The sequence below is a fragment of the Lolium rigidum genome, chromosome 6 (assembly GCF_022539505.1).
Source record: "Lolium rigidum isolate FL_2022 chromosome 6, APGP_CSIRO_Lrig_0.1, whole genome shotgun sequence".
Taxonomy (NCBI): Eukaryota; Viridiplantae; Streptophyta; class Magnoliopsida; order Poales; family Poaceae; genus Lolium; species Lolium rigidum.
Window position 1 is genome coordinate 255941137 of NC_061513.1, and position 15001 is coordinate 255956137.

Below are 15001 nucleotides of genomic sequence, written 5' to 3' on the forward strand. Positions count from 1 at the left end.
TATTCTAGTAATCGCTACATATTTCTTTTATGAGATATAATAGTAGGATGGCAAAATACATTACTTAACAAAAGTGTGTATTAAAGGTGTATACAAGATACAACCAAGAGTTTTGCTAGTCCGTGGAATACTAGATAGGTATACGAACTTCAATTGGATGAAGTAAGTATCGTGGAGTTGGAATCTTCACCGGATGAAATAATCAAAGAGTTATGATTTCATCAGAGACGATGAAGAGGCTTGCATTTGCAAGAAATTAAGTGGGAGCGCTGAGACATATTTGTAATACTTTATGTAGATGACATATCGTTGATTATAAATAATGTAATTATCACTACAAGGGATTCGGTTTTTCTTGACAGGCTTAAACAGTCATAAAATTAAGCCTTCCTGTCGCAGATTATATTCGTTGACAGGTTCCTGTCATAGATCATCCGTCAGAGAAGAGTTGTCATAGATCTAGATGGTTTCCTGACATAATAGATGTTGATTAAATGATGGAGCCTGCTACCCGGCGGCGCCGCACGGGAGTTGAGGCTGTGCGGCGGTTCTGCTGCATGCAGTCCTTCAGCAAAGCGTTCCTCAAAAGCAGATTTGCTTACGTCATAGCAGTGCATGCGAAAGCAAAATCCCATAATACATGCATATCATTCACCAAAAGAATACGTTTACTTTGTGAATTCGATTTCACATTTTAGAAGTCATATCTCTCAAACCAATGATTTTATAGATGATTTGTTTTCACCGTCAGCTTTCTCGCAACAAGATTTTCCAAACTAAATCTCATATTGCTATATTTTGATAATATTTTTTTCATCAGTAATCACCATATTATCATCACATAATTATCTGATTATGTACTACTATTTTTCGGTCACCATATTAACCTAGCGTGACTACCAGATTAATTGGCCGTGTTACCCAGCTGCTACAAGTTACAATTACCAGGGTATCACAGTCACAGGAGAAGCTATCAGATTAATCATTCACAATTATCAGATTATCAAGTATGAGCTACCCGATTAAATTATAAGGGTCATCGTAGCAATAGCCACAAGTCACAGTTACCGGATTATTCCAGGACTAGCTATCAGATTAATTGGCCGCAACTATCAAGTTATTACACACCAGCTACGAGATTAATAGTTCACAACAGGAAAATACAGTGCGCTCAAAATCAACTGCCGTAGCCTCGCCCGAGCTTGTTCCGCAGAGCTGATAGTTGACGAGTTTACCATCGTTTGCGACGGCGGCCTGCCCGACCTGTACCTCGCCAGGTATGGCAATGGAGCAGCGCACGTGATGATGGAGGCGGGTCCAGGGAGAGGCGCGAGCTTGGCCTGCGACCATCTCCCAGCGTTCTTCCACCTCATCCTCCGACTACTATTCTTCGCGGCGTGGCCGCAACCTCCACACGTGAATCTCACGGCGCCCCCGCCGGCAGCGCCCCACCAGCGACGGCGGCGCTGCTCCCACGGTGCCCCACCAGCTACGGCGGCGCTCCTCCCGCGGCCCCCCACCGGCGAAAGCTGCGCCCCTACCGCCGGCTGCAGCACTGCTCCAGCGGCGCCCCACCGAGGCACCGACGACGGCGGCGCTGCTCCCGCGGCGCCCCCACAAACGACGGGACGCCCCACCGGCGATGGCAGCGCTGCCCCGCGGCGCCCCAACAAACGACGGCGGCGATGTTCCAGCTTCAGCCCTCCATGTCCTTCCTCGCCTCTCGCCTCTCGCCTCTTGATACTCTCGCCACTAGAATCTGGTCAAAAAATACGGGACGGGGAAAGAGGAGCCGAATGTGTGTATGTGGCTAGTTCAGATGAAGGGATAAGGGTGGAAAAAGGTGAAGAGATCCAGATGGTTCCTTTAGATCCGACGCACACGCACGCGCCGCACGAGAGAGCCGCGTGTGCGGCGCTTCCCGGTAGATTTTTCCTTAAATGATATCCGACAGGGTGAGTTTTGTCGGAGATATTTTTCAGCACCCTCCCCCTGCCACACGCTTTGTGACATCCTTGTTAGCAATCATGCGTTCTTTGCCTCACATCCATGTCAGAGATTGTTATTCACTTCTCCGATAGCCTAGTTGTACAGTCATGTTTCACCACAACACCCGAACTGAACATCTACAATAAAGATGTCATAGATGATTAATTTTACTTATTATATTTTCTATATTATTAATAGCACTATTTTTCTAGTGCCACACCTGAACGCATCATATATAATTCATTCCAAGAAACAAAAACACAACAAAGTTTTGACCATAAATTAATATAGTATACCAATCTTGATCGGAGCAGTATCATCAACAAGGAAATAGTTCAATTTCAATACTGTGCTTGCTAACACTAGTAATACTGAAACAATGTGCGAACCTAACACAAGTGCGTGAACCGTTAAACTACAGTTCACTAAGGCGTTGATCTAAGCAGCTCTAGAAAAGAATCCACATGTCCATTAGTCTCAAGTGTAGTCTTAGCTGACCCATGCACATTTTCACCCATATTCCCATTCCCAGTACCACTTGTCCCACGAGTAGGAGGTTGGATTCCGTCATTAGCAATGTTATGTTCAGCTTGTCTGTACCCAAATGAACTATCACCGGTTCTTTGAATCGTAGCTTCATTTGAATTTTGATGAACCTGAAATTATATTTAAAAAGTGAGTTAACAAGTAGATTATATATCTCTTAATCCTAGCTAAAAATGTTTTTCACACGATAAGTGAACATGTTAGCAGCACCTGATATGGATTCGAAGGGTTGCTGAGGGAATTATTCCAACTGAAAGGTGGAACTAATGGAAACGTGTTGCCCTGCATTTGTGTCTAACAAACTAGTAAGTCAAATCTTGCATATGTGCCTTTTTAGTATATGAATATCAATAACCAACATGTGGCATGTCAAATAAAATAGTTAAGTACCTGACAAAGCTGAAAGTAGGAGTACATTTCCCTCATTTGTCGTTGATGTCTAGCGTCACTCTCTTGATTTGCTCGTTGAATCTCTTGACGGGCTTCCTCCCTAACCTGTGTTATTATCTCCATCTCACATTGTTTCATCCGTTCAACAAATTCTCTCTCCCTATCTTGCAACCGTTGATCAAAATCGTTCTCTTCTCTTTGTATTTTTGCACGCTGAAATTCAGAAGTATCTCCAGCACTGCAATTCAGTCGAACCGATTCACTATCAAAGGCACCATCTCCAATTGCAAAACGACCATGTGGCTTCCCTCCTGTAGATTCATACATCACTTGAGGGTCAAAGGGACCATGAAGCCAATCAACATCTTCACCATTCCTCTCGATCATAGCATCACGATATTGTTCCTGTAAATGTTTCATCTCAGATTCTAATTCTTCTCGAGACATACTAGCTCTTGCTACTTCTTAAGAGAGGTCAAAATAATTCAGTCTAGGCACATACCATGTACTCTTGGGCACGAGTATTAGTGATTTCAGGCATGTCTTTATTTTCCAAATTTGCTACTTCTTCTCTTGACGCGCCTGCATGGATAGCATATCCCTCCAGCACTCCAAATGGCCTCCCATACTTCTCCTCCTAGAAACATCCACCGGTTAGCAATGAACAAAGAAAAAAACCAATATATCAAAAATTTCATATGAATTACCATTTGCTGGCAAGTCCTAGTGACAGAACATGATCCACCATGGTGGATTGACTCAGGGCGGCTTAGGCGAGCGGCTCTTTTAAGTTTACTGTTTGAAATAAATGCATCGGAAGCCCACCGGCTACTTAGACTGATCCATGCATCAGTATTAATCCAGCTGAACGGAACTCGCTCATATTCACGTGCCTCCAGGTACTTGGTTTTAGCAGCCTTGAAAGTGATTGCTTCATGTTTTTCCTCTGCATAGAATGCTTGCACCGCAAAAATACGAGCATTATATACTTGTTGTCTTGCAAGCTTGTTGCAACAGTTCTCCAGCGTCTTCTCAAACTTGGTTTGTTGCTCGGGCTCATTATCTGGCCATTTGTATCTTGCCTACAAGGTTTAATTTAGAATGACCACATGGTTTAGACTTTGATTCGATGTGAGCAACATGTAGAGACCTTCTACAATCATACCTTAAAGTCATTCTTGACCCTATCAGCCATGGTGTCGCCCAGCTCACCCTTCATGTACCAATGCTGCCATTTTGTTGCAGGCACGTCTGCTGGTGGCCGACTAGTTTTATCATAAACCTTTTGAGGATAATGGTATCGCAAGAGTGCACCAAGAACAGTATTTGGCATGCGCGACTTCCGACTGAAAGGCACCTCTTTCCAGTTCCTATATTTTCACATGGGGTGGGAAATGTGGTTAAAATTATATGAATAAGTGACATAAAACAAATATATTTCATTAGAACGGAATATTACGCGCTGCCATCAGGTTTGAGAACTTTCTTGGCAGCATGGGTTTCAGGAGCGGCAGGAATTGAGGTTGGAGCCCTAGGAGTCCAGATTCTCCCTCTAGCAGTTAACAACACTTGTCCAGGCTGTGTTACATCTTCTTGGGCTTCATCTGATGGGTCATTGTCTTGATCATCATTTACAGGTTGTTGAATAGATGGTTCTGGATCTACATTCACCCCTCGTTTTTTTCGAGCAGAGCGTTGGGCAGCTAAAAGTTGACTCCTGCATTTTAAAGTCATGTAAACCAACACACATGTAGGTAATCTACATATAATCATGTCAACAATTGTATCCACTATATGATGGTAAAATTCAAAAGAGAAATAACTCATAGCCATGTCATCTCCAATTTTAAATGCTCAAATTACAAAGTAAAAAAATGCTAATAGTTATGGAATAAAAATCAGAATGGTCTGAAAACATAACAAAATTCAAAAATCATCAGGATCATCGTATATTATCCCTTCCTCATTGTCATCTGATTCCACTTCATCATATGATGGGCCATCCAACGGAGGTTCACTTGGCTCTGGAGGATCATTTGAAGTTGGCTGCTTATTTAAAATTTCCAAGTCTGTGTCATCTTGCACTATATCGGCACCACTTGGTATGAATGTATCATCTAACCCATTCCCAGGATCCACCCCAAATGTATTAGTATGAGAACGCTCTTGGTAAACTTCTGTGTTAGGGTGTTGACTTGGATTTTCAGCGCCAGGAATTTGTATATCATCATGCTTAGGGACATGGTGAACAACCCACCAATCTTTGAGAGAACCTGACTTGCATGGATACGGAGTATAGTATACTTGGGAGCATTGGTGAGGTAGAATAAAAGGCTCAAACCCTGGAAGTGAGGTGTTGTGCTTTATCTCAACTAAACCAAGTCTAGGAGTACGACGAACTCCACTAACTGGGTGGAACCAACGGCAATCAAAGAGCACTAACTTAAATGGCCTTGTGCCATCGAAAGTAACCTCAATGATATCTTCAATGATACCAAAGTACTCTGTTGTAACGTCCCCCTCTGTGCTACTTGTGAAAATACCACTATTAACTGTAGTCAAACTTGGCTTCCGACGTTCATACTTTGCAGAACGGAATCTATAACCATTGACATCATATCCACTAAATGATAGCACTCTAGTGCGACAACCATGCGAAATCTGAGCCAAATCCTTGTTGATGCTTGATGTATTCATGCACTACAATAATTAGCAAGTATAATTAGTTGAAGATTCAGAGTTAAGCTGATAGTTTATGTATAAAATCACAAACATAAACTTACATATGATCTAAACCAATCAATTAAATTAGGATGGCCTCTTGCTGCACCATTCTTTCTCAGCTTATCTAGTTGGCGACTTGTTGGTTGCCCTCTACCTCTCCACTCTGTTTGTTCAAATTGCCTAGATGTTTCATATAGTCAGACACAATAGTTGAAGTTAACAGGAAATGTTTACTAGCTAAATAAATTATTGACTTACTTGACGAAATCCTCCATCTCAAGAGTATTTGTGTATATGTATAACATTACCGCCTTATGCTCATCTCTGCTTAAATCACGGGACCCCATATTTCCGTACTTTCTGCCTGGGACCTGAAATGTGCTCAGGCTACAGCCAGTAGAAAATGTGTCATATTCATCATCAACACGTTGCTTCTTGTTACGTGATGAGGGCACATCACTTGCAAAATATAAGCTTACAAAGTTTGATATCTCATCAACTATGTAAGCCTCTGTTATGCAACCCTCGACACGGGCTTTATTTTTTACCCACTTCTTGGACTTCCCCATGGCCCTAAGGAAAGTTAGCATTTTCTTTTAGATGTAATTCCGAGTTAATAATGTTTTGCCAAAAAATACCATATAAACTGACCTTTCATAAGGATACATCCATCGGTAGTGTACAGGACCACCAATCCTTGCTTCATATGGCAAGTGGATAATTAAGTGCATCATTGATGTGAAAAACCCAGGAGGAAATATTTTCTCCAGTTTGCATAGGAGGATAGGAATATTTTCTTCAACCTCCTTCATTTTTACTGGATCAATTTCCCTACTGCACAATTGTCTATAGAAAAAGCTTAGCTCTGCTAAGCAGACCCAAACATCATCATGGATAAAACCTCGCAGTGCAACAGGAAGTAAACGCTCCATGAATATATGGTAGTCGTGGCTTTTCATTCCAGTAACCTTAAGTTGTTTCAAATTGACACCTCTCCTAATGTTAGATGCATACATATCAGGGAATTTAAGGCTCTTCAACCATTGGAAAACTAATATTTTTTGTGCTCGATCCAGACTGAAAAGTGCCCTAGGTTTTTCCCAACGTCCACTTGGCTTCTTTTGCATATTGAATTTTGATCGATCACATATTTCGGCTGCATCTAGCCGGGCCTTCACATTATCTTTTGTTCTTTCTGGTATGTCAAAACATGTCGCCCATATAGTTTCTCCCACGTTCTTCTCGTTGTGCATCACATCAATGTTGTGCCTAAGCATGAGTTTCTCAAAGTAAGGCAATTTCCACAAACCAGAAATGTGCGTCCAATTGTGAGTTGTCCCGTAACCTTCAAATGTGTGATTGCCTTTGCCTTTGTTAGGAACAAGGGATTTGATTTGTGCATGCACTTGTTCACCAGTTAGCCGAGGAGGAGGGGGGTTGAAAATTTGCTTGTTCTTTCGAAAACCTTTCAAACTCCTACGAAATGCATGCTCGGCAGGCAGAAACTGTCGGTGACAATCAAACCAGCAATACTTTGTACCGTTGGTCAACCAAAAAGCACTTAAACCACCTAAGCAAACTGGACAAGCAAACTTACCATGTGTGCTATGTCCAGAAACCATTCCAAGGGCAGGGAAGTCGCTAACTGACCAAAAATAGCAAGCCTTAAGTCTGAATGTTTTCTTGGTGTAACTATCATATGTTACCACCCCTTCATCCCATAGTTTTTGTAAATCATCATACAAGGGTTGCATGTAAACATCAAGATTTTTTCCAGGATGCTCTGGCCCGGGAATCACTAGAGAGAGGAATATATTTTCCTTCTTCATGCACATCCCCGGAGGAAGGTTGTACGGAGTAACAAATACAGGCCAACAGGAGTAAGGTGCAGTGCCAAAACTAAAGGGTGTAAAGCCGTCTGTGCATAGGCCTAGACGGACATTTCTCGGCTCTTCGGCAAACCTAGGATATGCACGATCAAAACTCTTCCAGGCCTCACCATCTGAAGGGTGAACCAGAAGCTCTGGGTTCTCACGATGACCTTCCTTATGATATCGCATCTGTTTAGCAGATTCCTCGGCAAGATAAAGCCTTTGAATCCTAGGAATTATAGGTAAGTACCGTAATACCTTCCTAGCAATTGGTCTTGACCGTGTTTCTGAATCTTCAGAATTTTCTTGAGAATTTGTCTGGACATAGCGTGGCTCATTACAATAGTCACAAACAGACTTATCTTTGTTTTCCTTTCGGAACAACATACACCCATTGACACAAGCATCTATTTTCTCATATGGCATTCCTAAACTACTCAAAAGCTTCTTGGATTCAAAAAATGTAGCTGGGAGCTTTGAATCTTTAGGAAGCAGGTCATGCACGAACATAAGAAAAGTATCATAAGCAGATATAGACATATTATGTTGGGTCTTGAACGACATTAAACGTGTAACAGCAGATAGGATGGACATGGTGGTCTCCTTATGGACTGGCTCTTTAGAGGCTTCCAGCAACTCATAGAAATTATTAGCAGCTGAAGTTGCAGCTTCATCTTCAGCCGAAGGTTGATGGAAATTTACCACATCAGTTAGCATTTCGTCCCAATGGTCTATTTCAGGAAATGTTTCATCTAGTGGAGGAGATTCATTCACCCTTTCCCCATGTTCTATCCATACTAAGTATCATGGCATGAAACCATTTTTAAATAGGTGTATGGACATCTCACGTTTGTTTTGCTTCTTATAATTGGCACACTTAAGACATGGACATAAAACACCATCCCTCTCTGCATTTGGTATAGAAAATGCCCTGTTCACAAAATCATCTGTTTTTCTAACCCAGTTGATGTTTGGTTTGCCATTGTTCCAACCCTCATACATCCACCTGCGATCCTCAGACATTTCTCCCTATCTGGTGAAAAAAGATTGAAATTACAATATGTTTCTATTGATAGGATTTGAGATTGATTTAGTATCCATATACAAATTATGTTCATGTGGATCAGATTTGTATAACAAATTCGAATCGATCTATACGAATGATTCTTAGATAAAGAAGATGATCTGCAAAGATATGTATCGATCAGGTCTGTCCCACTATACTTAGGTTGCATAAGTATGCAACTAATAGTCATTGCAGGGATATGTATTGCCAGAAAAATAATTAACAAGACACAAATTCACGATTCATATTTATAGCTCAAAGTACAATACATTCTTTCAGAAAGTATGGCAATAGATGTATACTTACATTTTGCCTGGCTAGTGTTCGTGATTCCAGTCCCCTGTTCTGCGTGTCAACTTGATCTGATGATGTGCTGCGTTAAATAACTCACGATTAGATAATAGATGAAAGCATCTACTTGGCTATTTATGAGGCGGGAGGGAAGAACATTAAGAAAGTAATTTCGAATTACTGGAATCACCATATCTGGATGAATACCACCTCGTTGATCAGGAAGAAGAACTTCTACCTCTGTCCTTGACCTGGTTGACGGCGACGGCGGCGATAAAGATCTCGCGGTGGAAGATAAAAGAAATAGTTCAGTAGGGACGTAGGGTGGAAGAGAACCGTGCATATCTACTGCCGCATACCGGTAGTGGCCCTAAAATTAAGCCTAGACGTGTGCGGGATGGTAGAAAAAATATTGACGGCGGGAAACAAGAATATGGAGGGAAACCCATAAATTTTGGCGCCACAATCTCTTCTCTCGCTTATTTTCACAAATTAGCAGAAAAAAAATTACAGAGTTGATAAGAAAGCTCATTGACTTACGAGACGAAATAGCTGCAACTACAACGAACACCCACCGTGCGCTCGCCGTTGGGGCCGTATCGCTCAAAAGCTTCCCCTGGCTCATCCGAGCCTGCCTCCAGCACGGCGCGAAGTCGCCACCCATTGCCGTAGACCTACATCGCCGCTGAAGTGTCTTTGCTCGCACATGAGCTGCATAGATCTAATGTTTGTGTTGTACAGAGAAGGGGAAAAGTTAGGCAGATAGGACACGTGTGCAGAGCAAAGGGGAAACGGTGTGAAGAAGGATGACTGCATATAATTTTATTTTTGAGAGTACTGATCGATCTACTGACCGACACGGACTCTAGACGTGCCTTGTTCTGCTCCTTATACCGTATGGAAATTAAATTCACATGCGAGTATATTACCAAAGAAGTAAAATCAAGGAACTTAAGTTTAAGCCTTGTTCTGCTCCTTATACCGTATGGAAATTAAATTCAGATGTGAATATATTACCAAAGAAGTAAAATCAAGGAACTTAAGTTTAAATTATATCTGAATTAACAAACCGTGTGGACTAGTTGGTCATGTACAGTGTCAGTCTAGTCATAGATAGGTAAATCACTCGTTTCAAATAAAAAAATAGATAAATCACTTCATGTATGACAGCCTAGTCACAGAACATACTGGACATGCACGAGTAGAATGTCAGAGATATTGTGGCGCCATAAAATCCGGAGATCAAATTGTCGGGTTGTATTGAACAACAACAACATTGTCACGGGTACACTGCATAGCTGGCCGGCCTAATTAGATTAACTAACGAGCTTGTCGGAGATTAATAGTGATACATGACAGTTTTTGCACTTACGACAGTACCTTTACCCACCATTTAACGATATACGACTGTCTGCAGGTAGATTAAATCCCAGTCATAAAAAACTTGATCCCTTGTAGTGTATATAATTGATTAAAAAGGTTTCATTGAGAATTAAACTTCAGTGAAAGGATATTGACTGAAACAAATTTAGTGTCAAGATCTATGAACATAGATTGAAACACATAAATAAGTTTAAGTCAAAATACATAGAATGGATATTGAAGTAGTTCAATATAGAAATATTAAGAAAATGTTCTTATCATGTGAAGGTTTGACAAGACTTGAGTGTATCTGACACTCAATGAGTAAAAACACATGAGTGATTTTAGATCACGAATAATATGTACACAATCAGATGTCCTGTGCTCTAAAAGTGTTATGAGCATGTACCAGAATGATTCATGTGATGATCATTGAAAAACAGTAAGAATATTCTTGAGTACTTAAGAAGAACCAAGGATATATATATATATATATATATATATATATATATATATATATATAGTTTTGTATGGAGAAATGACAAACAAATTGCTGTAAGGTGTTGCACCGATATTTGTTTTGTCACATATGAAAATAAAATTTTAATCACAAATTAGACTAAGTGTTGTTTAAAAGGTAGCACAATGAACTAGAAGTTATCTATGCTAGATTTAGAAGAGTTCTAAATATTGTGACGGATTGTAAAAAAAAAAGGCAGAATATGTCATTGTTTTGACAATGACAATGGATGTTAAGTCAAGAGGTTCTTTTAGAACTTGGTGTAGTTCCGACAAAGTCAGAACTTTGAAGCTATATTGTGTGTGACAATATTAGTGACATATTTCAGACCGCGGAATTAATGTTTCACCAAAAGACCAAACATATTTAATGCCGACTCATTTGGAAATGAGTGATGCGTTGAGACACAAATGAATTACAAAATACATACGTTTCTGAGCGTGTCAGATCCGTTGACTAAAACCTCTCCCGTGAGCAATACATGATAAAGCACCGGAAGGCCAAGGTGTTATATCTTTACAAATGTAAACTAGATTATTGACTCTAGTGCAAGTGGGAGACTGTTGGAGATATGCCCAAGAGGCAATAATAAAATGGTTATTATAATATATCTTTGAGTTTATGATAATGTTTACATACCATGCTATAATTGTATTAACCGAAACATTGGTACATGTGTGTTATGTGAACAACAAGGAGTCCCTAGTAAGCCTCTTGTATAACTAGCTTGTTGATTAATAGATGATCATAGTTTCATGATCATGAACATTGGATGTTATTAATAACAAGGTTATGTCATTATATGAATGATGTAATGGACACACCCAATTAAGCGTAGCATAAGATCACGTCATTAAGTTATTTGCTATAAGCTTTCGATACATAGTTACCTAGTCCTTTCACCATGAGATCATGTAAATCACATATACCGGAAAGGTACTTCGATTACATCAAACGCCATTGCGTAAATGGGTGGTTATAAAAGGTGGGATTAAGTATCCGGAAAGTATGAGTTGCGGCATATGGAGCAACAGTGGGATTTGTCCATCCCGATGACGGATAGATATACTCTGGGCCCTCTCGGTGGAATGTCGTCTAATAGCTTGCAAGCATATGAATGGTTCATAAGAGACCACATACCATGGTACGAGTAAAGAGTACTTTTCATGAGACGAGGTTGAGCGAGGTATAGAGATACCGATGATCAAACCTCGGACAAGTAAAATATCGCGTGACAAAGGGAATCGGTATCGTATGTAAATGGTTCGATCGATCACTAAAGTCATCGTTGAATATGTGGGAGCCATTATGGATCTCCAGATCCCGCTATTGGTTATTGGTCGGAGAGAAGTCTCAACCATGTCTACATAGTTCGCGAACCGTAGGGTGACACACTTAAGGTTTGATGTCGTTTAAGTAGATATGGAATTTGGAATGGAGTTCGAAGTTTTGTTCGGAGTCTCGGATGGGATCCAGGACATCACGAGGAGTTCCGGAATGGTCCGGAGAATAAGATTCATATATAGGAAGTCATTTTCTAGGTTTGAAAATGATCCGGTATTTTTTCAGGAAGATTCTAGAAGGTTCTAGAAGAGTCCGGAAGAAATCGGCATGGAAGGTGGAGTCCCAGAGGGATTCCACCCACCTTGGCCGGCCAGCCTAAGGGAGGAGGAGTCCCAAGTGGACTCCTCCCCATGGTGGCCGGCCACCCCACCAAGGAAAGGGGGGAGTCCCACTCCCCCTATGTTTGGTCACATGGAAGGTTTATGTTGGGGTCTTATTCGGAGACTTTGACCTAAACCTTGGGGCTTCCACCTATATATAGAGGGGAGGAGAGGGGCTGGCCGGCCACATCAAAGCCACCATGGCCGCACCCCCTCAAGGCTGCCCTAGCCGGCGCCCCCTCTCCCAAACCCTAGCGGTTCCCTCCTACCTTTCTCTCCCACATAGCTTAGGCGAAGCTCTGTCGGAGATCTCCACCACCACCGCCACCACGCCGTCGTGCTGCCGGGATTTCGAGGAGGATCTACTACTTCCGCTGCCCGCTGGAACGGGGAGAAGGACGTCGTCTTCATCAACACCGAACGTGTGACCGAGTACGGAGGTGCTGCCCGATTGTGGCACCGTGATCAAGATCTTCTATGCGCTTTTGCAAGCGGCAAGTGATCGTCTACCGCAGCAACAAGAGCCTACTCTTGTAGGCTTTGGAAATCTTCAAGGGTGAGTCTCGATCATCCCCTCGTTGCTCCCGTCTTCTAGATTGCATCTTGGCTTGGATTGCGTTCTCGCGGTAGGAAAATGTTTGTTTTCTATGCAACGTATCCCTACAGTTTTCAACTTGTAACATGTATATCTCATGGATAATTGTCAACATAGAGTAATATAACAAGTGCAATATGCAAGTATGTAGGAATCAATGCACAGTTCACACAAGTGTTTGCTTCTTGAGGTGGAGAGAAATAGGTGAACTGACTCAACATTAAAAGTAAAAGAAAGGTCCTTCAAAGAGGAAAGCATCGATTGCTATATTTGTGCTAGAGCTTTTATTTTGAAAACAAGAAACAATTTTGTCAACGTAGTAATAAAGCATATGTATCATGTAAATTATATCTTACAAGTTGCAAGCCTCATGCATAGTATACTAATAGTGCCCGCACCTTGTCCTAATTAGCTTGGACTACCGGGATCATCGCAATACACATGTTTTAACCAAGTGTCACAAAGGGGTACCTCCATGCCGCCTTGTACAAAGGTCTAAGGAGAAAGCTCGCATTTTGGATTTCTCGCTTTTGATAATTCTCAACTTAGACATCCATACCGGGACAACATGGACAACAGATAATGGACTCCTCTTTAATGCATAAGCATGTAGCAACAATTAGTGTTCTCATATGAGATTGAGGATATATGTCCAAAACTGAAACTTCCACCATGATTCATGGTTTTAGTTAGCGGCCCAATGTTCTTCTCTAACAATATGCATGCTCTAACCATTAAAGTGGTAGATCTCCCTTACTTCGGACAAGAAAGACATGCATAGCAACTCACATGATATTCAACAAAGAGTAGTTGATGGCGTCCCCGGAAAACATGGTTATCGCACAACAAGCAACTTAATAAGAGATAAAGTGCATAAGTACATATTCAATACCACAATAGTTTTTAAGCTATTTGTCCCATGAGCTATATATTGTAAAGGTAAAGAATGGAAATTTTAAAGGTAGCACTCAAGCAATTTACTTTGGAATGGCGGAGAAATACCATGTAGTAGGTAGGTATGGTGGACACAAATGGCATAGTGGTTAGCTCAAGGATTTTGGATCCATGAGAAGTATTCCCTCTCGATACAAGGTTTAGGCTAGCAATGTTATTTGAAACAAACACAAGGATGAACCGGTGCAGCAAAACTCACATAAAAGACATATTGTAAACATTATAAGACTCTACACCGTCTTCCTTTTTGTTCAAACTCAATACTAGAAATTATCTAGACTTTAGAGAGACCAAATATGCAAACCAAATTTAGCAAGCTCTAGGTGTTTCTTCATTAATGGGTGCAAAGTATATGATGCAAGAGCTTAAACATGAGCACAACAATTGCCAAGTATCAAATTATTCAAGACATTTTATAATTACTACACGTAGCATTTCCCGATTCCAACCATATAACAATTTAACGAAGAAGATTCATCCTTCGCCATGAATACTATGAGTAAAGCCTAAGGACATATTTGTCCATATGCAACAGCGGAGCGTGTCTCTCTCCCACACAATGAATGCTAGGATCCATTTTATTCAATCAAAACAAAAAACAAGAACAAACCGACGCTCCAAGCAAAGTACATAAGATGTGATGGAATAAAAATATAGTTTCAGGGGAGGAACCTGATAATGTTGTCGATGAAGAAGGGGATGCCTTGGGCATCCCCAAGATTAGACGCTTGAGTCTTCTTAAAATATGCAGGGGTGAACCACCGGGGCATCCCCAAGCTTAGAGCTTTCACTCTCCTTGATCATATTGTATCATCCTCCTCTCTTGATCTTTGAAAACTTCCTCCACACCAAACTCGAAACAACTCATTAGAGGGTTAGTGCATAATAAAAATTAACATGTTCAGAGGTGACACAATCATTCTTAACACTTCTGGACATTGCATAAAGCTACTGGACATTAATGGAACAAAGAAATTCATCCACCATAGCAAAAGAGGCAATGCAAAATAAAAGGCAGAATCTGTCAAA